We start from the raw sequence: 27042 nt of genomic DNA on the forward strand, positions 1-27042 counted from the left end.
CTTTTTTCTTTCTCTCAGTATTTGTTACTCTTATTGTTTAGAGAATTATACTAGGAAACACTTAAAATATGTTCAGTGATATTCAAAGAATCTCACATGTAGTAGGTCATTATATCCTAACTGTAGTATTATTTTCATTTTACAGGTGGGATAGCAAAAGCACAGAGTGGTTAAGTGACTTGCTAAATAGACCATGCTTCTTACCATTTATTATGATACCATTCTGAATTATGTAAATGTGGAGTGATGCCAAGATTCTTGCAGTCACAATTGGGAACTTTGATCTTGGGGGGAAATACGATACAAGAGAGGAAAAGGACAATTCTTATCTAGATTTTAATGCCTCTTTGGGGTTATTGAATTTTGCAGAACTCCATAGTGCTCAACTTTAATGCCTGCTTCATTGTATTCACAATATAAACTCTGGAGAGTCAGACTGAACAGTTGTGACTGTGCGTGATTTCAGATGGGAAATATATTCAGGGTGAGTTTTTGACCTCAGGGATTTGAGGGCACAGGTCTCTCTTTCTCAGAGATTTCAGAAGATTACAAAGAAGCTACGTATTTGAATAATGACCCCGAAATAGAAGAAAGCCCAACTCCCCCTATAACTTTCTTCTACTCCTTAAAGGGAAGAGTCTCATTTCTCTTGCCTATAGCATTAAACACTGAGTCCAAAGACTAAAGAGAAAATGAAAATTGGAGGAGGAAGAAGCAGCAGGGAGTGTAAGATTAGAATTTATGAGTGCCTTTTCCTATTCCATGGCCTCTTGCACCTATCTCCTTTCTGTATTCTTTTTTTTTAAGATTTTAATTATTTAGTTATTAATGAGAGACAAAGAGTGAGAAGCAGAGACGTAGGCAGAGGGAGAAGCAGGCTTCTTGTGGGGAGCCCGATGTGGGACTGGATCCTAGGACTCCAGCATCACGACCTGAGCCAAAGACAGATATTCAGCCACCCAGGCGCCTCTCCTTTCTATATTCTCCATTAAGGGAGGAGAAGATGTTAATCAGATAGTTTAAAATAGTAGACATTGATTGAGCTACGTTTACTACTCCGTGCCTTAAAATGTAAGAAGCCATTCTTCCCCTCTGTTTCCACTCATCCTGCATGTTCCCATTCCCACCTTCCAGCATGGGATCCTCTAACCTTTCTCTCTGTTCATCTCCTTGAATTTACATGGCTGGGAAGAAAAGATGAGAACTTGAATCAGCCTTCTCAACAAAACCAACCAACACCCTCAAAAATGGTCACTTCCCTCTCTTCCCAGCTCCATGTTGCTAAAAGAATAACTTGGGACATGGCCATCTCTGAAACGGCACAGACACAACTGACCCCAGGGATTCTAAAGCTGAAAACACAGGACCAAGGATACCTACATAAGCCTAAATCTAAACGGCATGCACCATCTTTTTCTAGGACTCTGTATCTTAGCCAATGCTTGTCAAGGTTTCTTTGACTTCCTTCCACTCTATTCCATGTTGTATGTGTATGCAACTACTCAGGAGTCCAAATGGAAGGAGGAATAAGAACAAGAGATCATTCATATCTACAAGCCTGAGTCTCCTGTAACAGGATTAAAACCACATCCTTAATAATTAGAGTTTTAATCCTTATTATGTCAAACTTTCCATTTTTCACGAATTGTGAAATATCTTGGGTTTTGGTTATAATATTGTACCAAGCAATATAAAAACTATTTAAATAGTTTGGGGGGTAGAAGGAAACAAGAATAAGCAGGTAGAATCTGAAATGTGTAATTCATTTTTCAATTGACACAAATAGTTTCATTTCACTTCCTAATGTTCTTAAGGATTCTGAGGAAATAAATTTGATATAATAGCACTAAGAAGAGATTGACACAGGTCCCATGCCCATGTAACTGAAGTGCTAGAAGTTAATTCAAAACTATTTAAATCAAGTCCTGCACAAAACTAATCACACATGTGATACTTTCTTGGCATTTAATAACTTAAAATCAACTCAAGAAGCTTTAGACACGGAAGCTCTTTAACTGGTTAGGTTTCATTTTTCAGTGCTTTGCATGTAATCTATTCTTTAAGAAGCTGTCAACATTACCTTTGCAATTATAGCCAGCCTTCTCTCCACATGGAGCTTCTCCAACACACTTTATTGAGTTCTGAACCAATTGACTTATAAGTCTAGTATTTAGATTGATAAAAATGTTATTATTAAGAAAAGACATGTGGGATCAAGCAAAAGGCAAATCTATGACTAGACTAAGTTGAACACACAATTAAATAAGTTGAAGAGTACATCTAAAGAGGCTGGAATAGACACATTCATTCAACAAATAATTATTTATGACAGTGGTTCTTCAATTTCAGTGGGTGTAAAAGTTACCTGATATATTTGTTCAAAATGAAGAATTCAGAGCCCTTTGCAAAAATTCAGAGATTTTTGCAAAGTAGGTTTGATAGACAAATCCACAGTGATTTCAATGCAGTTGGCTTACCGAGCCCTTTGTGGGCAGGGTGGGGAATATTTTAGAAGACAGTTGTGTCTAACTCTACTTAAGACTGAGAAGAATTGTTCTTTATTGGATTTAGGACAAATCTAAAACCATGGCACAGACATAGGGACAAGCAGACAAAGGGACACGGACATTCATTGTGGGTACTACCCAATTCCAGAATTGCTTCTCCCACTTCATTATCCCACATTCAACTTCCTTTTAGAGCTCAGAAAGCTATTTGGAGTTCCTGATCTTGAGAGGATCTCTTATTTTGAGGTCTTTGTATGTGCTGCTCACTCTATCTAGCTGTACCACCCTATTTCTGTGTTTTCCCAGTTAATTCTTACAAGAATTTCTGTGTTCAGTTTCTGTCTTTAACTTGAAGCCTCTGCTGCAGAGTCACATCTTCCTCCTCTCTGATGTTTGAGTACTATGTACATTCTTCACCACTTGGATCATTGCCAAATTATTTATTAGGATAATTACTTCAACATCTTCCATTCATAAAATACTCAGTTGCAAAGACTAGTCATTTTTTTGCCATCTTCTCAGTCTTTAGTAGAGAAGACTTTTTAAATTGTTGTGTTGGGGGACTGTAAGCCAAAGATTTGGTGGGATCTGTTGCTATAATTCAGGCAAGTGACAATGCTTAGGGAATGAGGAGAAGAATCAAATTAAAAAGTCTCTCAGAAAATAAAGTTGACAACATACAGTGAATGGCTGGAGTAGAGGAGGGGTCTGTTGACTTCACAGTTGGGGAGAAATGTCCACGTTAAGTTGAAACCATCCACAGAGAGGTGCAACATGCCGGATATCTTGATATTTGAGTTAAGAACTTAAATTTTTAAATGTTCATAGCTAATTTAAAGCATTTTAAAACACTTCAACCAACCACATAAAATATAGCTGTCAAGCATGTATGGCTCATACTCTGCAATATGCACCCTCTGAATCAGTAGGGGGAAAAAAGCTGAGTGATAAACCAAACTGTTCAAAATTATGCAGCTAATTAGTGGCAGAGCTAAGACAAGAATGCCAATTTCCTTTCTTTCCTACTAATGATAGTAACACTTTGAAATAGATTAATCTGAAAATATTTGTATGTGTGGAAACTGCATGCTGCTCTATGTTCACTGTTGGGTTATTGATTTAGAAAGAGGAAAAGTAGTTGTGTTGAGGAGATGGAAATAGCACTGTCTCTGTGGATACATCCAATGTTGATTCAATAGCATGGTGAGTTTTGTAGGGAAAGGAGACTGCAATTAATTTATTATGTATTTAGAAACCGATGCTTTTTGTTTGTTTCTGTTTGTTTTGTCAGCACGATCATACTTTGGGGATTCTGGTTAAAATAATAACATAAAAGTGTTTAAATTCCTTTGGTTGGTTGTGCTATTTTGTTTGTTTTAATCAAGTGATCATCCACAGGGTTAATATTAAATCAGTTGAAACTAGCACTCTAAGTCTTTTCTGAATCTAATAGGTGAATTACATCTAAGTGGAACCATATAATGAATATGAGCAATCATGCCAAGATTGTTAGTTATGGGTATGTTAATAAAACATTCTTGAGAACAAATTAAAATCACTTCATCCTAATTTGTCAAAAAATTTATCACATACATTGTTCCTAGAAATAATTGTCATTAAAATAAGCAGTTTCTCATTGTTTAATTTTTTAACATGAATATCCAATTACTAATGTAATAATTATGATTTTAATTAATAATAACATATTGCTGATAAATATACAAATATGTGTTCTACCTGAATTAACCTATTCCTACTTATAATCTAAAAAAAAAAAAAAGGAGCAAGGCGTAAAAGTTCTCTGGGAGATGAAGAAAGAAAGATCAGAAATAATGCTGTTGACAGCTTCTTGGCATTTCTATAGCACACTGAAAACAAATGAATACCTTGGGAGATAGGAAGCGAGGTAAAACCCTAAGGATACTGCATTTCCTTTAGGAACAGAAAAAGAAGGTAAAAGGGATAGATGTGGAAAGGGGAAAGTTGTACAGAATTCAAATTTCTTCCCAATTGCCTAGCTTAGAATTAGCTCTATTTGCATTCACATCCTCTAAAGGCCTCCCACAAAAGTAGTCACCTAAAATCAAGGGTTGTTAAAATTGTAGATTCTGGCATTAAACAAGGAGTCATTTATCTGTTACATTTCTCTTTTTTTCTTAAATGTGATTATATTTTGTAATTAAGAGTGTATAAAACTCATATATATTGTATAAAAGTAATAGTAAAGAAAAAACTACCCAGATTAAAAAAATATTAAACATTGCCAGGATCTTTAGAGATTCCTCTAAATTACAATCTCTAATCATATCTTCTCTCTACTTCCTGAGACAGCACCTCACTTATTCTTGTATAAATCTTTCTTTTGTTTTACTTCTAATCCCACCATTATGGCTATATTACAACATAAAATATATCATATAATAACATTATATTGTTATTTATTTTATAACATAACTAGGTTTTACCTGTTTTTAAAATTCATATAAATTGAATGTGTGCATGTGTGTGTGTGTGTGTGTGTATACACCTTTGTGGCTTACTGCTTTCACCTAGTATTATGCTTTGAGATTCTTTCATTTTGCTGTATGTGGCTATAATTAATCTCTTTGCACTTCCGTATGGTATTCTATGGCATTAAGAAAAATCTATTTTCAATTGCCCTATAATTGGATATTTGTACCATTTTTAGTTCGGGCTACTATGAACAATATTACTATAAATACTTATGTGAGCATGAGCAAGACTCTCTTGAAGTAGTGTTAGGAGTAAAAATATCCATTTTATATAGTGATCTCTTGTGTAATATCTTACTGTTTTACATGGATGCTCTTTGCCAAGAATCAAAAGAGTGTATTATTTCCGAGTGTACCTAACAAAGTTAAGAATGTATTTTTTATTTTCAGTACATGTTTTCAAATTTGAGCATATCAACAGGCAATGATACTCATATAATATTCATAGAAAGTGGCAGGTTCAAGTCATTTTAATATGTGTGCAAATGACATTGGAATATTTGAAATTCGATGATCTTAAACATAGATAAAGTAAAAGTATTTCGACAATTCCTTCTGTGTGACATACATTATGAGTCCTAGTAGGAGGTAGAGCAGTCCTAATAATAAGGAAGAGTTTCTATAACTATAAATTATTTTTAAGTTTATATATCCCTTTTCTGTCATTGGCTGTAAATTTTAGGTTAATAAAAGATCTAAAATCTTATGGAATTTGACTATTTCAACCAACATGAATATATATTAATATAACATTCTATTGTGCATTAAAATACCCCAAAACTATATAGCCAGGAGAGTTTTGTAGCACAGGGTCTTTGGAAATAGGTTTTAGAATCTAACAGGACTTGGTTAAAATGTTTGCTCTTTGAGGTATTAATTAGAATCTCTGCATGTCAGTTATCTCAAGTTTTAAATAATTATAATACTAGAGTTGTAGTAGGTTTTAAATTAGATAATTTACAGGGAGTAGATATTTGTCATTTTTGTTTCTGGTTTGTTTGCCCTTTCAGAATTTTGTACTGGCTTCCTTTAACGAGGGAACATCTCACCTCATGAGGCAAAGCACTCCTGCAACTGTAGAAGCTCAAAGTGCCAGGCTCATTTCCCAGTCTCCCTTATTACTAGAGTACAGTCATGTGACCTAGACTTTGCCAATTTTATGTACCCTCCACAGACCTTGAATCAAAAGCCACTGGTATAAAGCAGCAGGTACTACACAGAATCCATTGTGGAAAGATATGGCCCCTGGCAGCAGCTTACATCTAATTCTCAGAAGCAACAGTTCTACAATCCAGTGTGCTGTGTTGCTGGGGTCAGTGCTGCCAACTGTGGCTTTTGGTGCCCAGTGCGACCACCATGTAACTTCAGTGGATCATTTCCTTTGGCATAAATTTGGACAGTCTTACTGGCTATGTCACCTCGAATCCTGTTTTCAAGCTCCTACTGTTAATGAATTCTGCTCAAACTTAAATCAACCAGTTTCTATTGCTTTTGGCAATAAACCTTGACTGATACAGTGTGTTAAATACTTAAGCAGTGCCAGGTCTACAGTAGTAATGAATATAAGCTCCAAAAGGTCAGGAATTATGTTTGATTTGTTCAATGTCACATTTCTAGCACCTAGCTCAGGTTAGCAGAGAGTAGGCACTAAATAAATATTTGTTGGATGAATGCTTGCTATTATCTCAGAAATAATTGTCAGACAAAAATGTAGTCATGAAAAAATTTAGTCATTGAAAGATTAAAAGTATTACTTTAAAAATTTAATATAAGATTTTGATGACACTACATGGCAGTTCATATTTGCCTTAGAAAGACATTATTCAATAGTTTCAATATTAACTCTCCCTGTCCTCTGCCACCAGCCACACACATGTGTGTGTGCGCACATACACACACACACACACACACACACACACACACACACCTCATCAGATACAAAGTTACAGGGTACATAATAAAAATTATCTTCTTTCATTCTTAAAAAATATATTTCTTAACGTCTATCGGTCTATAGCTTAAATCTAAATAATAACTTAAACCAATTATATAGAAGATATATAATATCCTTGATTCTGTTTATAACTACATATTTTCTGGTAATGAAGCTAAATTAATTTTTTATTTTTTATTTATTTTTTTTCTAAATTAATTTTTTTTCTAAATTAATTTTTTAAATAAATTAAATAAAGAAGATAAATGAGTGCATTTATTCTTTACCTAAGTGCTAATAATCAGCAATGTGATTGAACTACATTTTCAGAAATTGGAAAAAAAATAGAAAAAAAAAGAAGAAAGAAAAGAAAAAACAAAGAAAGAAAAATATCTATGCAAGCAGCAATCAACTTTTCATAGGGGTCTCTATTATTCTTGCCTCTCTTTACCTCCATATCACAGTTGAAACAATACCTGAGAAGTTAATTCTTCTTTTCCTCAAAGAAACTACATCTGGTCACATACTAAGGGCTGGCTATTTTTATCTCCCCAAAGCCAATCTTCCACAGTAGACATTCTAGCTGAAGCATTTATCACTTTATATCTAGGTGATTATAATATTGCAACTTTTGTTCCCACCTCTAAGTACATGCTAGTCCAATTTAAGTCTATAAATTTATACAGATTAAATCCTATTACTTCCCCAATATTACCCCCCTGCTAAAAAGGCATGAATTTTCACTGCCTACATTTTAATTTTTAAATGCACTTAGCATTCAAGGGTCTCCACAATCTAACTAAACATAACTTCGTAATTTATCTTCTATAGATTCTATATGTAAACTTTTGCAATAACAAAAATAGTTCACATGTCTCATATAATGTTTTTGGAGAGGATCATATCCACATTTTTCAGTCTTGTTATCCAATCCCAGCTCAGTCCATTTTATAAGCCTGATCTGAAGATTAGCTCTTCCATAAATCACCTCTGGTTGTCCCAACCCCAAAATGTTCTATGAATTTCCTTAGCTTCTTTAATGTATCCCATGCACCACAGTGTTAGGATCCAGGCCCGTCTAACAAGTAGTACAAACATCGTATGTCATATATATTTTTTTAATTTCTGGCATCGTCTAATCCTGCTCTATGCCTATAAGAAGCAATCAATGAATATCTGTTGATAGAATTTTAGACACAATCTGAGCATCAATGCTTTTCTTCCTAATGAGAAAATGAAACATGGAGGTTCAGTGGACTTGATTAGAGACAAAACTCAGAATACAAAATATAAAGTATGGTGCACTTTTGTTTTATTTCGGATGTGGGGAAAACATTTCTGTATGCTTGCTCAATCTTGTTTTATTAGTCCTATTTTTCTTACAGAAGGTAGAGACAATTTCCATCTGTAATTATTCAATTAAAATCTTTTGAACTTCTAAATTCTAGGTACTATTCTAAGCACTCACAATATGGCAAGATCAAGACTCTTCTCATAGATCTCTTTTCATCTCATCTCAACTAACTACCTAAATAAATAAATAAGGTGATTTTAGATGGTAATAATTAATTTGAATATAATCCACAGGGTGGTGGGTAAGAGGGGAGATGTCAGGTCAGGTTAGAAAGTCTCTGATGCGGGATCCCTGGGTGGCACAGCGGTTTGGTGCCTGCCTTTGGCCCAGGGCGCGATCCTGGAGACCCGGGATCAAATCCCACGTCGGGCTCCCAGTGCATGGAGCCTGCTTCTCCCTCTGCCTATGTCTCTGCCTCTCTCTCTCTGTGTGTGACTATCATAAAAAAAAAAAAAAAATGACAAGAAAGTGTCGGCCTTGAGCTATGGAAAGCTCTCTGTACAAAAAGATCTGTAAAATTTCAAAAGCTTTCATTAACAATGAGTATGGCATGGTTAAGGGTAAAATTCTTATATCTGGTAAACTTCTATTTATTAGATGCAGAAAAAGATAGGCAAGTCAGGAGTTGAAGAGCTAAGCAAGAAAAGATAATGTGTGTAATCCTTGTAGACCTGTGTGAGGAGTTCAGATTTCATCTTACATGCTGTTGAAAGCCACCAGGAGAATATAATCTCTAGAGGGGTTTTACTATCTAATTTACGGTTTTAAAAGTTACTTTCTGTTATGAGGAAAATGGCTTACTAAAGATAATAATAGATAAAAGAAGGGTGCCAAGGTGGCTCAGTCGGTTGAGTGTCTGACTCTTGATTTCGGCTTAGGTCATGATCTCAGCATCATGGGATCAAACCTGGTGTCAGGCTCTATGCTGGGAGCAGAGCCTGCTTGGGACTCTCTCTTTCCCTCTGCCCCTCCCCCTCTCTAAACAAACAAACAAACAATAATGGATAAAAGGAGACTATTTAGAAAGTTACTATGGTCCATGTAGCAGGGAGTAAGATGACAGCAGTGCGGTTCTGAAGAAGTTGAAAATTCACGATATATATGAGTGGTAAAACCTGTAGGATATAAAGGGAGGAATAAACTGAAATCAAGAAAAGCAGAGGTCTGATTCCTTAGTAAGAGCTTTGAATTTTATTTTAAGATACATAAAAACATTTGCAAGGTTTTGAAAATGAATGTGTTTTGAACTCATTCTAATGATCTTTCTACCTAATTAAGAGATTCTGTATATACAAAGGGAGGTGTGAGATAGCATGGGCTCAACTGCAGCCATTAAAATAGGGCAAAATCATTTTAATGGAACATGTTAGCAGGCATAGGGATGTGTTATCAAGAGAGACTAGATGTGCAACCTAGGCAGTGACACAGTCCCCGAGCTAGGAGGGCTCTGGATTTGGTTTAATGTTCTGCTGTCATTGTCTTGAAACTCTCAATAATTGTATAACAAGGGGTCCTGCATTTTCATTTTGCACTAAGCCCTGCAAATTATGTAGTTCATCCTGATAGTCATATTCAAGAATAGAAAGTGATAATGGGGATGAGTTAACAGTAGCTAAAATGATGGCTTTTTAGCCAAGATTTTACAACTTAGATTCAGTATACCATGGGTTATGAGATGAGCTAAGATTTATATTTATATTTATTTATATTTATATTTATATTTTCACCTTCCAAGTGCACTTTTTCATAAGACTAACTGCATCCCATTGGCTCACCCAAATATGTTGGTGTTTTTTATGTGATACTGTAAATGATTGTATAAATGATCTTTTATACACATTTGGAAAAAAAATTCTGATAATAAAGGAGAATATTTGATATAGAACTACTAGTCCTGTAGAACTACTACATTTCTGTGATGTTCTTGATATACCAATATACATACATGTTAATATACTCCACTATTATTTTTATTTTATCATTTTCTTCTTGAAGTTTTATATTCTTTGCAAGTGTTCATTCTAAGATACTTGACTTATAAAGATTCATTTGTGGTCTGTCCTAATTGTATATTACACTATTGAGCCCTGTAAAACAGTGATCAATCTTATCTGATAACTGCTTTTACCCCTGAATTCTATTTTTCTTGATATTAATATTCCTATGTATAGTAATATTATTTTTGGCATTTCTTTGTCTTGTCGATATTTCTTTATCTTTTTGTTTTTGATCTTTCTGTGGAATTTTGGTTTTGGCATATATAACTCTTGCAAGTCATACTATTGGATTTTCTTCTTATATATTCTTTCAACCATTCACACTCATACTTTCATTATAGCCTTTCATTTAGACTTATATGATTTTACTTACCATCTATTTTTCCTTTCTTCCTTTCCTTCCTTCCTTTTCATGGCTTCTTCCTATCTTCTCCCATACTAACCAAATTTTCTCAACATTTCTACTTTCCAGAGTAATTTTCCCTCTGGTTCACCTAGTTAGCATTTGCTCATCTTTCAGCTCAAAGTTTCTTTAAATACTCCACATAACAGATATCTTCCTCTATTAGCTCTTCCCATAACACTTCATACCCCCCTCTTTTTTTAAGATTTATTTATTTGAGAGAGAGAGAGAGAGAGAGAGAGGGAATATGTGTGTGCACATGCAGTGGGAGGGAAGAGCGGTGGGGGTGTTGAGGATAAACTTAAGCAGATTCCTTGATGGACACAAGCCTACATGGGACTTGATCTTATAACCCTGAGATCATTACCTGAGTCGAAACTGAGAGCATGATGCTTACTTGATTCTGCCACTCAGGTTCCCCAACACTTCACACTCTTTTTAAAAAGCTCTATCAGGGTCGCCTGGGTGGCTCAGTCAGTTAAGCATTGGACTCCTGGTTTTGGCTCAGGTCATGATCTCATGGATCCTGGGATCAAACCCAGACTAGGGATTCATGCTCAGCATGGAAACTGCTTGAAAGTTTCTCTCCCTCTCTCCCTCCCCCAACTCATGCATTCTCTCTCTCTCAAATACATAAATAAATAAACCTTAAAAAAAAGTTCTATCATAGTTTATAGTTACATATTTGTGTGACTATAAGAGGAGACTGGGAATCGTCCTTGGTCAATTTTTCTAAAACGTCTATGAAAGCATGAATTTATAAAAGAATTAAACTTAAGACCTATAAGTGTAGTCTCATTTATCTTCTGAGAAGTCCGTATTTTTTTATTTTTTAAAAAGCAGAATAAGAATTTATATCCACTAGCCAGGGAATCTGAAGACAGAATTTACTTCTTTATTACTTTTTCCCAATCACTTAGAGTTGTCTTGCCCACACTTAATTTTATATAGTAATTGCCTTCAGTGATTTTCTCTTACCACATTTCTGAAATCATTCAAGTTAATTTTCATAGAATAAACAGCTTTCAGAGTTTATCTAACATTTCATTAAATTGCACCAAGACAAAACAAGCACAGCATAGAAACAAGTTTGGGAACAAACACAACAGACTCTGGTTAAAAATAAATTCCAACTGGTTGTAGCAGAAATTCCTGGTGTGTATTGAAAAGAAGATAACTGCAACTATTCAGAATGCTATGGTCACCATCAGTTAATGTCACAGAGAAGAGACTTCTGTTTTTGTTTTTCAGTCTTGCTGATTACTTACATTCAGAAAGGTTAGGAGAGCTAGATCAGTAATTGAGTCAAGTCAGGAAGGACATTTGTTTTACAGCGTAATGTATTGCCAGCACCTACATTAGTGTCAGACACATAGATGATGCTTCATAATATTTGTTGAGTGAATGACAAGTTTTCTTTTTTATCCTGAAAGCTCCATGAATTTTTTTAATGTTTTAAAATTTTAGGTAATCCCGAACAAAGAAACCACAGAGAATATCATATCTTATTTTCAAAAGATTGCTATTAGTATTTGAACTTTTCTATACACATATATTTTCTCTTACGAGTAATTCTCATGTTAATTTTTTAAAGTATCTCAATGTCTATTTCAGATTTAAAATATGAGGAAATAGAACTCAAGGTATGACGTCAGCCGATTTTCTTATGTATTCAAATTTTTAGTCTAATGCCCCACCTGAAATGTGACTGGCCCTAGGTGACACTGCTTGCATTGCAGACTTCTCTAAAAGGGGCTTTATTCCAACACATCACATATGTCCAGCTTGAAGGTAAAGTGCATATACCTCTCATTCCCCAGGTCACTTCCACACTCTTTTTCTCCCTGCCTCTTAGTTCCCAGGTATCTTATACCCCCAATACTCTTTCTACCATCTCACATTAGCCAGCCACACACATCACAATTTTTTTAAAGATTTTATTTATTTATTTGACAGAGAGAGAGAGAGAGAGAGAGAGAGAGAGAGAACACAAGCAGGGAGAGTAACAGAGGGAGAAGGAGAAGCAGGCTCTCCTCTGAGCAGGGAGCCCGATGAGGTGCTCCATCCCAGGACCCCAGGATCATGACCTGAACCGAAGGGAGACACTTAACTGACTGAGCCACCCAGGCACCCCGTAATACTTTTTATCAGAAATTACATTTACAATAAATTCTCTGTGACAAACAGCCATTGTAAAATGTCACCTTCCACTACTCCAGGACACTTACACTCATGGCCTCACTCTAGTATTACTTTGTCTGCAATCCACTGATTTTTTAAATAAATTTTTCTTATCCATTACTTCTTGTGACCTCATTTCTCTCCTTACCTAATATAGTGTACACACTCTTCAACTAGTAGACACTACATGCAAAATGTGTCAATCCCTGTACTTCTCCGTCTTGAAGTTTTTTGTCAAAATATCAAAACAAGTGATACTAATATTCAATAAGCTGAACACTGCTACAGAAAATCATGAATCCCTACTTACTGAATTCACTTTATGTTTGTGCTCACAAATTTTAAGTGGGCACTTGGTTAATCCAGAAAATCAGAGTGCACTCTATTACTTACTATTTACTGTGCCACCCTAAAACTTCTCTGTATTCTCCAATATTTTCCTCCAAATCATTCTCCCAACTACTGATATTGCCTGATACTTCAGAGAGAAATGGTTAAAATAAGAAACAATTTCATTTTCCCCTTATTAAATAAAATAGAAAATATGTATGTACTTCCTTCCACAAATGTTCTGCATTTTCAGACTAAAGCAAGCTAACCATCCATGTTCATTCAATAAGGTTAATTTGTCCCTTTGTAATCTAGCTTCTATTCTTTTTTACTCACCCTTTGACTTCATTCCTGAAATTATTCCCCAATCTCCTTCTATCCATTTATTCCATCCACCCACAAACATGCATTGTAATCTATATCAAATAAACACCTCCCTTACCTTATGTCTTACATCTGCAACAGCCTCTTTTTTCTGGCTTCCTACAGTAAAGCTTATACCCCTTCCCTCTTGGAAAGGTTCTGATCAAGGTCCTCAGTGACTTCCACCTCTCAAATCCATGGTATATAACCTGACTTTATCTTACTCTCCTTTTACAGTATCTATCACAGCTACTTAAACTTTCCTACTGAAAACTACTTCAGAGGCACCAGGCTGGTGCATTCTGTTAAGTGTCAGACTCTTGGTTTCATCCCAGGTCGAGATCTCAGGGTGGTGGGACCCAGCCTCACGTTGGGATCTGTGTTCAGCAAGCAGTTACTTAAGGATTCTCTCTCCCTCTCCCCTACATCCCCACCACCACTCTCTTGCTCACTCTTTCTCTAAAAGAAAATAAATCTTAAAAAATAAACAAACAAACAAACAAATAAATAAATAAATAAATACTTCCTTCTCGAATTTTTCAGAACACCATCCTTTATTTCCTTTCACCATTCCCCAAACCCACTCTTCTTTGCTGACTCTTGGTTCTCTGAAAAACTCTAATGCTTGCCCCACACCTGGGGTATTTTGGCAAGATTTCTTCACTATTCTTTCCTTAATGATTTTATTTTTGTCCAGTGGTTTTTAAATACTATCTATATGCTAATTAATTTTAAAATTATATCCTCAACTCAGATCATTCCCCGGAGTTGGATATTGAAATATCCCACTGTCTACTGCTATCTTAAACCTAAAGCCATATAAGTGCACTTTATTCCGCATCTCTCACCACAAAAATCTGCTTCTCCTTCAGGTTCATTTTATCTCAGTAAGTGAAGTTGGTTAGGCCAAAATCCATTTCTTGATTTTTTTTCTTTCTCCAGTTACCCCCATATCTCAATGCATAATCTAAAAACTCTTCACGTTCTGCTGTATGTCCGCACATAATCCATCTCTCTATCCACAACTCTAATCTAATCACTTTCACTTCTCAGCTGGACTACATACTGCAAGAGCTTCCACAGCAACCACCCTGCTTTGGTTCATTTTCTATATGGAACCCAGAATAATGTTTTAACATGTAAATCATACATCTTACGCCTTCTTTTAAAAACACTTTAAAAGCTTTCCATTTCCCTTAAAAAATATCCTAATGCTGCATCACGTACTACAAGACCTAATGTGTTCTTCCTATTGTCCATTTCCTAATGCTCCCTATCACCTCTCATCTTTCTTCTCTTCCATCAGTGCACTGAAGCCATTCAAGCTGTTTTTGTCTTTCCACAAAGCCTGTTTCATTCCTGAATTAATGTCTTGACCTTTTTGGTTCCTCTATCTAGAACAGTCTCCCCAAATATCATCAACTGGCACCTCCTTCTCTTCATCATGCCTCAGCTCAAAGGTCACTTTGTAAGGGATGCCTTCCTGGATCACCCTGCATTCCTGACAGTTTTATTTCAGAGTTAAGTCTGGCTGCAGGGCATACATGGGTTTAGAGTAAGGAAGTCAGGATAGAAACAGAGAGCCCAACTGAATGACAGTTAAAATTATCCAGGTGAGAGAAATACCAAATCTGTTTCGTAAGTAGCATTGGTTTGATCCTTAGATTAACTCCCTTTTTAATACCTAGTCCTTGCACATGTCCAATATATTTTTCCACCCCCACAGAGTACAGATAGTCAATAATTCTCTTCCAGATTTGGGATTTGAGATGGGATCTATCAGAGATTATGTTGATCTCTGTTCAAATATTTCCTGACCAAAGGAATAAAGGTGGGAGGCGGGGTGGGTTAGACTTGCTCTTCTTTCATTTACCAGCAAGGAGTAGCAAGGGAGCTATAGCCAGAAAGAACAGACATAGTGCTTCACCTTTCTGCCAAATCATTGTTGGTTTTTTGTTTTTGTTTTTTTGTTTTTGTATTTTTCAGAGCAGCAGGCATTAGCTGGGTCAGTGGCACTCTTTAGAGCTGGCACCACTCCCTTCATTTGGAGCCAGCTGCAGTACTATCTTGCTTTATTTAAAAAGCCATACATGCCAAATGTAACCTAGGAGGCAGCACCTCTGCAGGGTTGTCCCATGGAATTGACTAATTATTTGGTAGAAATCTGGGGAATAATGAGATCAATTTGTACTTCCCATCAACTGCCCAAAGGCTACCCTTGGCTCCAGCTTCTGCTGGTGAAAAAAAAAAAAAAAGAATGTTAGTGGGATTCCATGGTGCAGCTCCCACCCTTTATATCCAGGTAGGCTTTTCCATCCTTGCAGAAACTCACCAAATGGCCAGTGACTGGACTGTCTGTCCTATTATGATGGTTGTTGCTATAATTTATTTTATAGAAATTCCTCAATATTTTCCACATTTGAGTGGCTTCCTACATTTCAATGTTGATGAAATTTTTTGCTTTTATTGCATTCTTTTGTCATTTCAGTGGAAATTCAAAACTGAGGCAAGTTTAAATGTATGAGCTCTGAATGCTGTCTCAAATATATATTGAAATGACCAGTAAAAATTGCAATACTGTATCTGCTGGTTTATGACACCATGCACTTTGGTTCCTTTTCTACTCTGATATTACATCATCTATATGGATTTTTTTAAGTTTATAATTAAACTATATAGAAGTTCTTTATTTTTAAAAATTTTGGGGCAGCCCGGATGGCTCAGCAGTTTAGCGCCACCTTCAGCCCAGGGCCTGATCCTGGAGACCCGGGATCAAGTCCCACATAGGGCTCCCTCCATGGAGCCTGCTTCTCCCTCTGCCTGTGTCTCTGTCTCTGTCTCTCTCTCTCTCTGTGTGTCTCTCATGAATGAATAAATAAAATCTAAAAAAAAAAAAAAAATCTGAATTACATGACAACCTGTTATTTATATTTCTTCAAAAAGTTCAGCTATTTCTTTCTTATTTAAAATAGCAATAAGTAACTAGAATGATAGATTCTCCATTCTATAAAATACCTGAAGGAACTATTATTTCTCAAAAAATTTGACTTCATCTTCACCTTTTTTCTGGGAGAGGCATGCTGAGTTTTTACTCTACTTTTGTTACATCACTATGAAGCTATGGATCATTTCAAGGGAATAAATAAAAGTGAAGTATAATTGATCCTTTGGATAATATAATATAGGTTATTATTTCATATGTTCCTAAAACTTGGCATATTAAAGTTAGAGTTGTTTTTTTTTCTATGTTTAAATAAAAAGATATACTTACACAGCTATTAGGAGTGGAGATCCTCCCATGAAACACATTTTAAAAGCCCTTCTCAATAAAATACAAATTCAGATTTTTTTAAAAGGTACAAGTCAGCCCTTGATTATAGCCCCTACATAGTTCCCTCTATAAAGTAATTCAGTAAAATATTATCCCCTTGCAAAACATCATATAAAAGCATCCATGGTATTTATAAAAATAGCTATTATTAAATATATATACTGTCCTGCTTAGCTAAGGCATCAGTGAATAGATTTCAATAAAATAGATTTCAGTAAAATAAAAGACAGAGACATGAATTATTTTTCCATGACACATTTAAAAAGCTTTATACTCTTAGTGTATAAACTTGTCTTGGTTAAAAAAAAAAGTTTACTGCCAAACTCTGTGGCTCTTGAATAATCATTTATGCTATGGAATCTCAGATGCTCATGAACTAATCTTGCCTTTTAGTGATGGGTTTCTGCCTTGTGTCATGATTAGATATATAATTCTTCTTATTACAATGACTATCTCATAGAGTCCCAATCTATCTTACAATCATGATGAAAAATGATAATACTGAAATTACATTTCTCTTCCCAATTGGGTGAACTAATTGAAAGAATTCCATTCTGCATTTTCCATGGATACACAGAATACAAGAAAACATAAGGAAAACTGACTGAATACCTAAATATCCGTATAGCTGCTAAACAACATACAAACCTTTTAAATGCATTTATATACTGACTTCCTGATACTTTCCCTCCTCATAATCAGGCTAACTTAGACTTCTGTTTATAGCAGAGGCAGGTTTTATTTTCTTTCTTTTACAAAAATATATTATTAACCAAATTTAATCCTGAGAAGGAGAAGCAGAGTGACTGCTGCACTATGACTGTACACCACCTTTGATAGCAGTATGATTTTGGCTAAGTTACTTAACTACTTTGAGCTTTCTGTTATAAGAGAAAAGCCATTACAGCTGCTCATCTGAAGATGATGATGACAAATCTCTTATGTATGTCCATTTGTACCAGGCAAGAAAAAAATTTCCCCACGTGGTTTATTCTTGAGGTCATTTGATTAAGTCCTGACAACAATAAAAAGTAAATTTAAAATGGTGATTTATAGAGTTCATTGACCAAAATAATTATTCACACGTAATAAGATAATTAATCATGGAAGAACTTTCCTTTTGAAATGATGTAGACACTAGCTCAGATGTAGGATAGTTGGGAAGGCAAAAATATTTTAAGTGGTTGGAGAATGACTTGGTGATTACATAATGCATTTTGCATTTAAAGAAATTGGTTCTCTATACCTGAGTTGAGAGCATCAGGAAAGAGCACCACTATAAAAGCCCCCAGGAATGTAGCTCCTTTGACTCCACTCTAGTTGGGGCAGTAATTTCCAATAAAGCAACTGCATTCTAGTAATCCTTGTGACACTGGGAATTGCGGCCCATTTTCCCTATCCTCTACCAAGCCTGACATTTTGTAAAGTAACGTTTGCCCCATTGAATATCACAAATGGAATATAAGCTAAGTTTTAAAGAATTTGAGGGATCCCTGGGTGGCGCAGTAGTTTAGCGCCTGCCTTTGGCCCAGGGCGCGATCCTGGAGACCCGGGATCGAATCCCACGTCAGGCTCCTGGTGCAAGGGGCCTGCTTCTCCCTCTGCTTGTCTCTATGCCCCTCTCTCTCTCTGTGTGTGTGACTATCATAAATTTAAAAAAAAAAATCAAAGAATTTGAAAATTACAAAATAATTGAGAAGAAAAATTATTCAACCTGGAGTGAATCATTTTTTAATCAGTCCTTTGGCATACTTCAAACTTTCCTCTTTTGTAAAACATCAACGTATTTTCACATACTTACACACTTATAGACACCAGGGTTGTATAGGCTCATTTTGAATTTATTTCTTACTTACAATGTATACTTACTTCATAAAACATGAAAACACATAAAAATAAATTATAAGTTGCCTAGAGGTAACCACTGTTACCATGGATTTTGTTTTCTGATTATTGTACATATCCTCAAATGCAGAGAAATTTATTCAGACTCAATACTTGCCAGCAAGCAGCACTTGTTTTTGGATTTCCTTGGCTCTGCTCATTTGAGTGCTGATTAAATATATTTTCAGATGTAACTGAATGTGCATACCCTCCTTACCATAGTGGAATTAAGAACTTCTGAGGCCATATGGTCTGAAAATGTCAAAATATCCTATTCCCTATTTCTAATTATCTCTATGCAATGAAAAATAAGTATAGAACAAAATGCAGAACCATCCTAAAGAATATCATTTTAGTAAAGAGTACCACTTTTATGATTATTTTGAAATAATAAATATCAATTTTTAAAAACACATGCACATTATTCTTTCTCTGGCGATCTAATGAACTTCTTCCCAGTTAATCCAATTCATTGTGAGAATCTGGGAGCATTACAACCTTTGCACTCACCATTCCCTGCTCTGTGGCTGATTCTGGTCTCTTATCCTGGAAGTACTGAATTATACTGAGCAACCAGTAGAATGATTTTTCAGTCAATTGCCTCAAATGGCTCACTGAACTGCTGTTTCTTTCACTGGTGATTTGTTTTGTTTATTTGCTTTTAGTAAAAACTTACTGTTTATTTTTATCTTTCTGTAATAACCCTTAAACATTTAAATAAAATGGGATCTTGAATTCACTTCTCTCTGAGAACAAACAGAGCATCCTTTCTCTTTTTCCCCTAGTTAACTACTCACTTAACCAGTAGCTCAACTGACACTTTGAGAAGCGTGATTTAAAAGCCCTACATACTCTGTTCCTACAATATCCCATGCATACCTCTACCAAAGCACTTATTATGCCTTACTGTTAAGGTCAGTTTGCTTGCTATCTTGCTTATGGTACTGTAAAAGTCATGATACGAGCTCTGGAGTATCCCCCATTGCATCCCCAGTATAAAGCAGAATATTTGACAGTGAGAAGTCGTTATCAAAACAAAATCAAATCTCTGAAAGCAATGACTATTGTTGCAAAAGGAAAGTAATCAGCCAAGCATCTGGAAAATCTTCTTTCACCCAGGAATTTTTGTGGTGTAGCATTCTTTGGTGGTATAGATTTGAGTAAGCTCAGTGGAGAACAGTAGCAAGGGTTATTTAGAGTCCGGCCTCCTCCGCACACTTCCTGACCCAGACCTACCGTCACTCCTGACTACTGCCAATCAGCTAATAAAACGCCTGCCCTGACATAAGGAAACCTTACATGGAAATGTTTTAGCATATAAAAATGCACTACCAGCTCACCAGGAAAAAAATAAAAAAATAAAAACAGGTGTCAGGAAGATCCACCAACATTTTTTTCTTTGATATTCATGCTGCTGCTAGGTTCACAGATGATGCAACACTCACAAGCAAAAGTTTTTAAATGGAAACAAAGCAGATCACTTGCATCCAGCCTAATTAGCAATCAGCATAAGGAAAAATAAAATCACAAATTGTCTACCTGTGCAGAAATCATTACACATATGATTTTTAAGATTTTGAGACTAGGACAACACTTCTTATTTTAAGAGAGTGTCTGTGCACATGCATGCATGCGTGCGAGTGTGCTGGGGTTGAGAAGCAAGGGGAACCTGATTCAACAGAGGATTATCTAGGCAAAAATGATGAAAATCCCAAAGAAGAAATGACTACAGAAATAAATAATAACAATTATTTTTATTGTTAATGCTGGATTTAATTATTATTTGATTATATAATCTTAGTAAAATGCAACAAACCGCTGTTTTCTTCTAGGGCAAGATATTTTCATGAATAACCTGTACATTGCAAATCTCAAATATGCATGAATACAACTACACTCTTTAATCAATAAATCACACTCTTTCACATGTTCATAATTATTAAATTGATATTAGTTTTAGATACCTATTTTGCAATGCAATACTGGAAAATGTTTATACTTTCTAAGTACATATTTATGACTGTAATTATCCTCTAAGAAAACTCACAAGAGAATAGTAACTATATTTTGTATGAATGAAAGGTCACTATATATTTTCCAGTTCTGACATGAGTCTAAGATAATATTTCTCTCATTTATAGGCCTTGTTACCATCCTCCTAGTCCCATCTGTTTTTAGTATGGAATAATGAATAATGAAGTAAATGTACACATTTTATCATAGCTGCATTCCAGCACCATCTCCGGTGATGTATTTTATAGTAATAATGTAGCCAGTGATTGTACATCTTCTCTGTAAACCACATGATTGGTTGGTTGTTCTTCAGTACACAAGGATAGGAGATGTTACCACTGCACCATTTTAATTATTTTCTGAGTGAATTGATGAATTCAGAGTTACACAATAAATGTTGTAGGTAAATAGGAATGTTTCTTAGGGAAGATGGGATTTGAACTGGGCTTGACAGATCATATAATGGTAGAGATGGATTCTTGATTGAAAGCACATAGATCTGGTATGTCTAATGCCTGTAGTAAGATTAGGAAAATATCATAAAGACTCATATCTGCCAAAAAAAAAAAAAAAAGACTCATATCTGCCAAAGTAACATAACCTTGGGAAGTAAGTTTAAGATAACAGTGCAATCATTTCCATAGAGTTTTAAATAAACAAGAGCTCATAATTGGTCTAATAGAACTATAATGTGAACTATATATATATATATATATATATATATATATATATATATATATTTAAGTTTTCTAGTAGCCTCAATAAAATCCTTAAAAAATAAAATTAATTTAATAATACATATTATCTAACCCAACATATCAAACATATCATCATTTCAGCCTGTAATCAAATACAAAAATTATTAGTGGGCTATTACACTTCTGTTATTTTTTTACTGATTCTTCAAGTTCCAGTGTGTATTTTGCATTTTTAGTGCATCTCAACTTGAGTTATACACATTTCAAGGGCTCAAGAGTCATTTGTATTGAACAAGGCAGTCTCAGGTATGAACTGGTCTTAGGCACTTTCGTTCTTCAGAACCCTTATTGGTAGGACCTGATATCAAGGTACTATGTTAATTATCCTTTCTTTAGGGTGATTGCTTCTCAAAAGATGGCCAATGGACCACCTGCATCAGATGATTATTAAAATAGTCATCTATCAAGATTTATTAAATTAGAACCTCTGGGTTGAGCAATAAGAATCAGCATTTTTAAACAACCTAACCAAGTATGTCTTATGTAGATTAATATCCGAAAAAAACACTTTTAAAAAATACCTTCCTGGTAAACAAATGAGGGAAGAGGAATACTATATGAAACCATTAATATTTAAGATCCAAACCAATTCTAACCATCTTTACCTTGAAAGGAAACATGGCAGAGAGAATAAAATGATAAAATACATAACTGTCATATTCTCAGAGTTCAAATCCTTAATTTTTCATCATAGCATTTATCACCGCCCCACACTGTAATATAGCTTGGTGACTGCCTTTCTGCCACCACTAGTATATAATCTTCACAGTGTTTCAGACTGATGTATAGTATTAAAATAGTACATAGCAAAACAGTAGCTGTCCAACAGATATTTCATCAATTATGAATGAATGAATGAATGAATGAATAAATGAATGAAACTTTACTTCCTTTAACCAGTTACTGAACTACATGAACTAAAAGTCTATCCACCCAGAAATGAGAGGTAGTAAGTATCTTGAAGAATCATATGAAATGAAAAATGATTATATGCGTAAGGTCTTCATTTAATGTATGTTTTCTCCACTGTTTGTCTATTTTTCCTGTGAGGGGGGGGGAGTGTATTTTAAAAGCAGATATTTGGAGAGATCCTTTTCAGTCCATAAGGAGTTGCTCTAAATAGTTGTTGTTCTGTCTTGTGACCATAGTGGGAGACAAGGGAAATTCTCTATTATTTTATCATAGAAGGAGGCACCTAAGATTCTCTCACCCCCGACCCCAAACCTGGTTCAACCCAATGATAATAAGTAGAAAATACATTTGCTTCTGCCAAATATTTAACCTACTAGTTGTCCCAGAAAGCATTTTTTTTTTCAGAAAGCATTTTTTTTTAGGAATGCAACTGTACCAATGTTATGATTTCTGTTTGGATTTATTATTCTTAGCAAAATTTCTCTAGTTTTCACAGATATTGTGTTCCTGCTCTCTACCCTGATTAGACTAGTATTATAGAACAATATATACGGGCAGCTGCTGTCTATGGTAATGATAAAAACAGCAGGCTTCTCAAATGCAATATAGACTATTTTCCCTTTGTGCCTCTATTTTGCTTAGTGATTATGATCCATTCACAGAACATAAAACTTGTCTAACTCAGGCCCTAAGCAACCATGACTCTTTTTATTTAAGAAGGAGATCTTTGTTTTAGAGAAAAACAACAAGACTTTAACTATGGGATACATTTCTTAGAAACAAAAGAATTAAATTCAGATCAGCTCTCCACAGAGTTTCAATTCTGAACAAAGCTTATCAGAAAGGGGCATGTGGGGACAGTAAAGGCTTGTGAATTTAATTGGATGGAAGTGAAAAGAACCTTGCTTCTGCAGAATTCTGATTTTTAAAAGACCCCAAATTAATTACTTCAGAGGAGTCGGAATTAAATTGGTCTTAGTTATCACTGAGCAGAAAAAAAGATAATAATGAGAATATCTGGCAGATAAAGTATTTTAAGTTTTATAACCTCAAAGGTGAGGTTAATGGTCTGGGAGAGATGCGTTAATGTGAGGAAGTGAAGGCTGCTGATAGAATGCTCTAGATTCATGAACAAAACAATCCAATCCATCAGCTATTTCAGGTTGCAAAGCATCTCCCCACTTTATGTAATTATTAACAGTTAAATGATAATATCATGCTTCTTAATTACTGTTTCTCTTTGTCAATAATCAACAAAATCAGATCTGTAAGACACCAACACTACTAAGTTCCTTTTCCAATCTTTCATTTCTGGAATAATCTGTCTTCAATAAAATATTTGATGCTGTGATAAAAGCTTCCAAACTATAGCAACTTTCACTTTCTGTGTGTTAATTTATTATCCTAACAAAACTAAGCATCACATTTTGCACCATAACATTTTTTTATATAAAACAAGGCTGTTTTACTTTTGTCATTCTGGGTTTTTTTTTTTGTTGGGTTTGGCTGGGAGGGGATAAGGAGAAGAAATGGGGTTTGTGGGGCTGAAAGATGTATATTTTTTTTCTCAAAGATTTTATTTGAGAAATAAATAGTGAGGGGGAGGGGCAGAGGGAGTAGCAAACTCCCTGCTGAGCAGGGAGCCTGAAGCAAGGATCCCTCCCGGGATCCTAGGATCTTGACCTGACCCAAAGGCATTAGCTTAACCGACTGAGCCACCCAGGCACCCGGGTGAAAATGTATCTTGCAGATAGCTCTCAGCTCTGAGCTTTTCTCAGGATCTGGTGGTCAGCCCAGTAAGTTTCTTTACTTGTGTATCCTCAATTTGGAATGGCATCCTGACACATAATAGCAAGACTTTACCCCTTACACAGACAGTTCTAGCATGATCTCTCCATCTTATGTGCACCCAAGAAAGACAAAAGCCATGCTCCTGTTCCACCTGGGACTGCACTAAAGCCACCTAGTCATTTTACATATTCCTATAAGGAGTCTGAATGCCTGGATAAAAATAAAATTCCACTTCAGATGGCCCAAGAATGTATACACAGTCATTTTCACGTTCACGACTGCATGGGTATATGTGTAGGCTTGTGCACTTGCACTCTTAACCACCAACATACAGAGGGGAATCCTTTGAACATATTCTAAGAATAATACATGTCAAAGAAATTAGGCCCAAGCACAATAATTTGATTATTTGTTATTCAGAGATTGAGTATATAAATAATGTAACAATGATTTTAGACAAAGCTTAAATTTACATTTTAGGAGTGCCTGGATGGCTCACAGTTGGTTAAGCATCTGCATTCTGCTCAGGTCATGCCCAGCATCTGGGTTCCCAGTGGCATGGGGAGACTGCTTCTTCCTCTCCTGCTGCTCCTTCCCCTGCCTGTACATTCTCCCCCCACCCTCAAATAAAGAAAGAAAACCTATAAAAATATCAAAAATGAATTTTTGATATTTATACTGAAAACCACACATTTTTAATAAAAAAAGTAATAAAGTGATTTTAAGTTTGGATAGTAGGGAAAATGACAAGGCCTTCAGAAAAGAAACACATTTTGTGTGCTATAAAATCAATGGGTGCCAACGCTGAAAAAATATTTTGAATAAATGTCAGAGGTTACTTATTGATTTGTCTTTTCTCTCCCACTACTGTTTACTTTTGAGTTGCAATCAGGGGCACTTAAATAGTACTCGATGTCAGCCAAGCAATAAAAAAGTAATATCATATGGTTTCTGTTTATTATTTATTTTTGTGTTTTGCTTTTATTTAATTAGCTTTTCCCTTTTTTTCTTCAACATGTCTATGATACTCTAAATATTCACCATGGAATATCTTGTAAGTGGCTCTACTATTTGTGTTATATCCCTCCTCTGTTTCGTCTCGAGAGAATAAAACCCAAAGTTCAGAAAGTGTCAAGGGAAAAGATTTTCACAAAACCACACTAATTAGCTACACATTTGGCTATCACTGACTCTTTCAATTCTTTTATTTCTGTCCTCATCTGACCAATATTTAACTCTTACTATGAGTACAGTACTATGTTATGTTCTTGGGAAGCATATGAACTAAGAATAATTTACTGAGGATGCAAATATGCTTATGAGATGTTCTTTGTCCCCAGGAAGCCCAGAGTCAGGCAAATGGTTCATTCTGCTACAATATTCTATGAAATTAAGGCGTGCCCAAATGGAGAAGACATGCCAAAGGGCAATTGCCATGCAGTGTGGTGAGTGCAAAAAAGAACTCCCTGCAGAGAGCTCTGGGAATGTCATCAGCACTGTTTCCCCAGACTTAAGCATGTAAATTCTAACTGAAGGAGTCTGGAAATCTTTACATACCTACCTCTTGCTTTCCTCCTACTCTCCTCCTGGTGCTGGGTCCTGTGCTCCCATGCATCTCTGCATGTGCATCATCCCATGATGTGATGTCTACGCCCACACAGGCAAGGCCCCTAAGATCCAAATCCATCCTCAGCCTTGTCTCACGGGGGCAGCACAAGAGTCCTACTCTCTCATGAGGAAACAACTGAGAACATCTGCTAAATGGCCTACCTTGTATTTTAATGCCTTAAGAAGCACCTAGTATGTTGCCTGTTTCTTCCACATGCCTACTGAAATTGGAAACAAATGCAAACCTTCACTTAGGAGTGCCCTATAGGTGCAGATGGTGCTGCTGTTCTGGAACACAGAAACTGGCCTTCAGCGCTCAACTTCAGCTTTTCTCTGAACAGGAAGGACAGAGAAGGGAGTAACGAGAGAAAAATAATACGGAAAGAAGTTAGCTTGATTCTTTCCTAAGCATTTACGTTTGAGGAAAGCAGTTAGACTGCAGTGGTGGTCTCTAAAATCCAGAGTCGGCCTGGGCAAAGGAAACAGCAAGGGTTTGCCTCTGAAAGCAGGGGCAGCAGGGAAACCACAGCCCACACAGAAGCATCTTTATTTCACAGAAGGCCACTAATAAACTACTCAAACAGAAGCCTGTTTGATGGAGAGAGAGAGAGAATGTGTCAGGGGGCAGGAAAAAAATCCTACAAAGAATTCAAACTGAATTTTAGTAATAGAGAGCTAATGTACTGAAAAAATAAGCTTGCTGCTAACAGTAAAGATACTGCCAAGAAATAGATGGGGAATTAGTGCCAGGTTAACACATAAATCAGAATTTTGCAATTATGCAAATGAGAAAGCCAGAGACTTTATTTCATTTCCATCTGATTCCAGAATAAAGACCCTAATTTTGATGAATATATAAAAAGATTTTAAGAAAGTGAGATGATGAATTGCAGCAAACTAAAGATATGAATCTCACTCTGGAAAAGGAAGATGATTAAAATTTTTTATGTATGTATATCACATATATTTAAAACATACATATGAATCCATATATTGCTATAAATATATTCAGTATTATAATTTATATTATACACATTCAAGGGCAACTTCTTTTTCTATAGCACGTTATATGCTTTCTGACATTTTCACACAACTCTTGAGGGTGGATAAGGCTGATATAATTATCTGCATTTCAAAGTGATGATTAGCTTAATACCATAATTG

At 35.5% G+C, this 27042-nt stretch overlaps 1 protein-coding gene across 2 annotated transcripts in view; it reads right to left on the reverse strand.

Annotated features, from left to right (window-relative positions):
• Window positions 1-27042, reverse strand: part of LRRTM4 (leucine rich repeat transmembrane neuronal 4) — a 712850-nt gene that overhangs the window by 637972 nt on the left and 47836 nt on the right. The gene's annotated exons all lie outside the window — the stretch shown is intronic.

This window comes from Vulpes lagopus, chromosome 5 (genome assembly GCF_018345385.1).
Source record: "Vulpes lagopus strain Blue_001 chromosome 5, ASM1834538v1, whole genome shotgun sequence".
NCBI lineage: Eukaryota > Metazoa > Chordata > Mammalia > Carnivora > Canidae > Vulpes > Vulpes lagopus.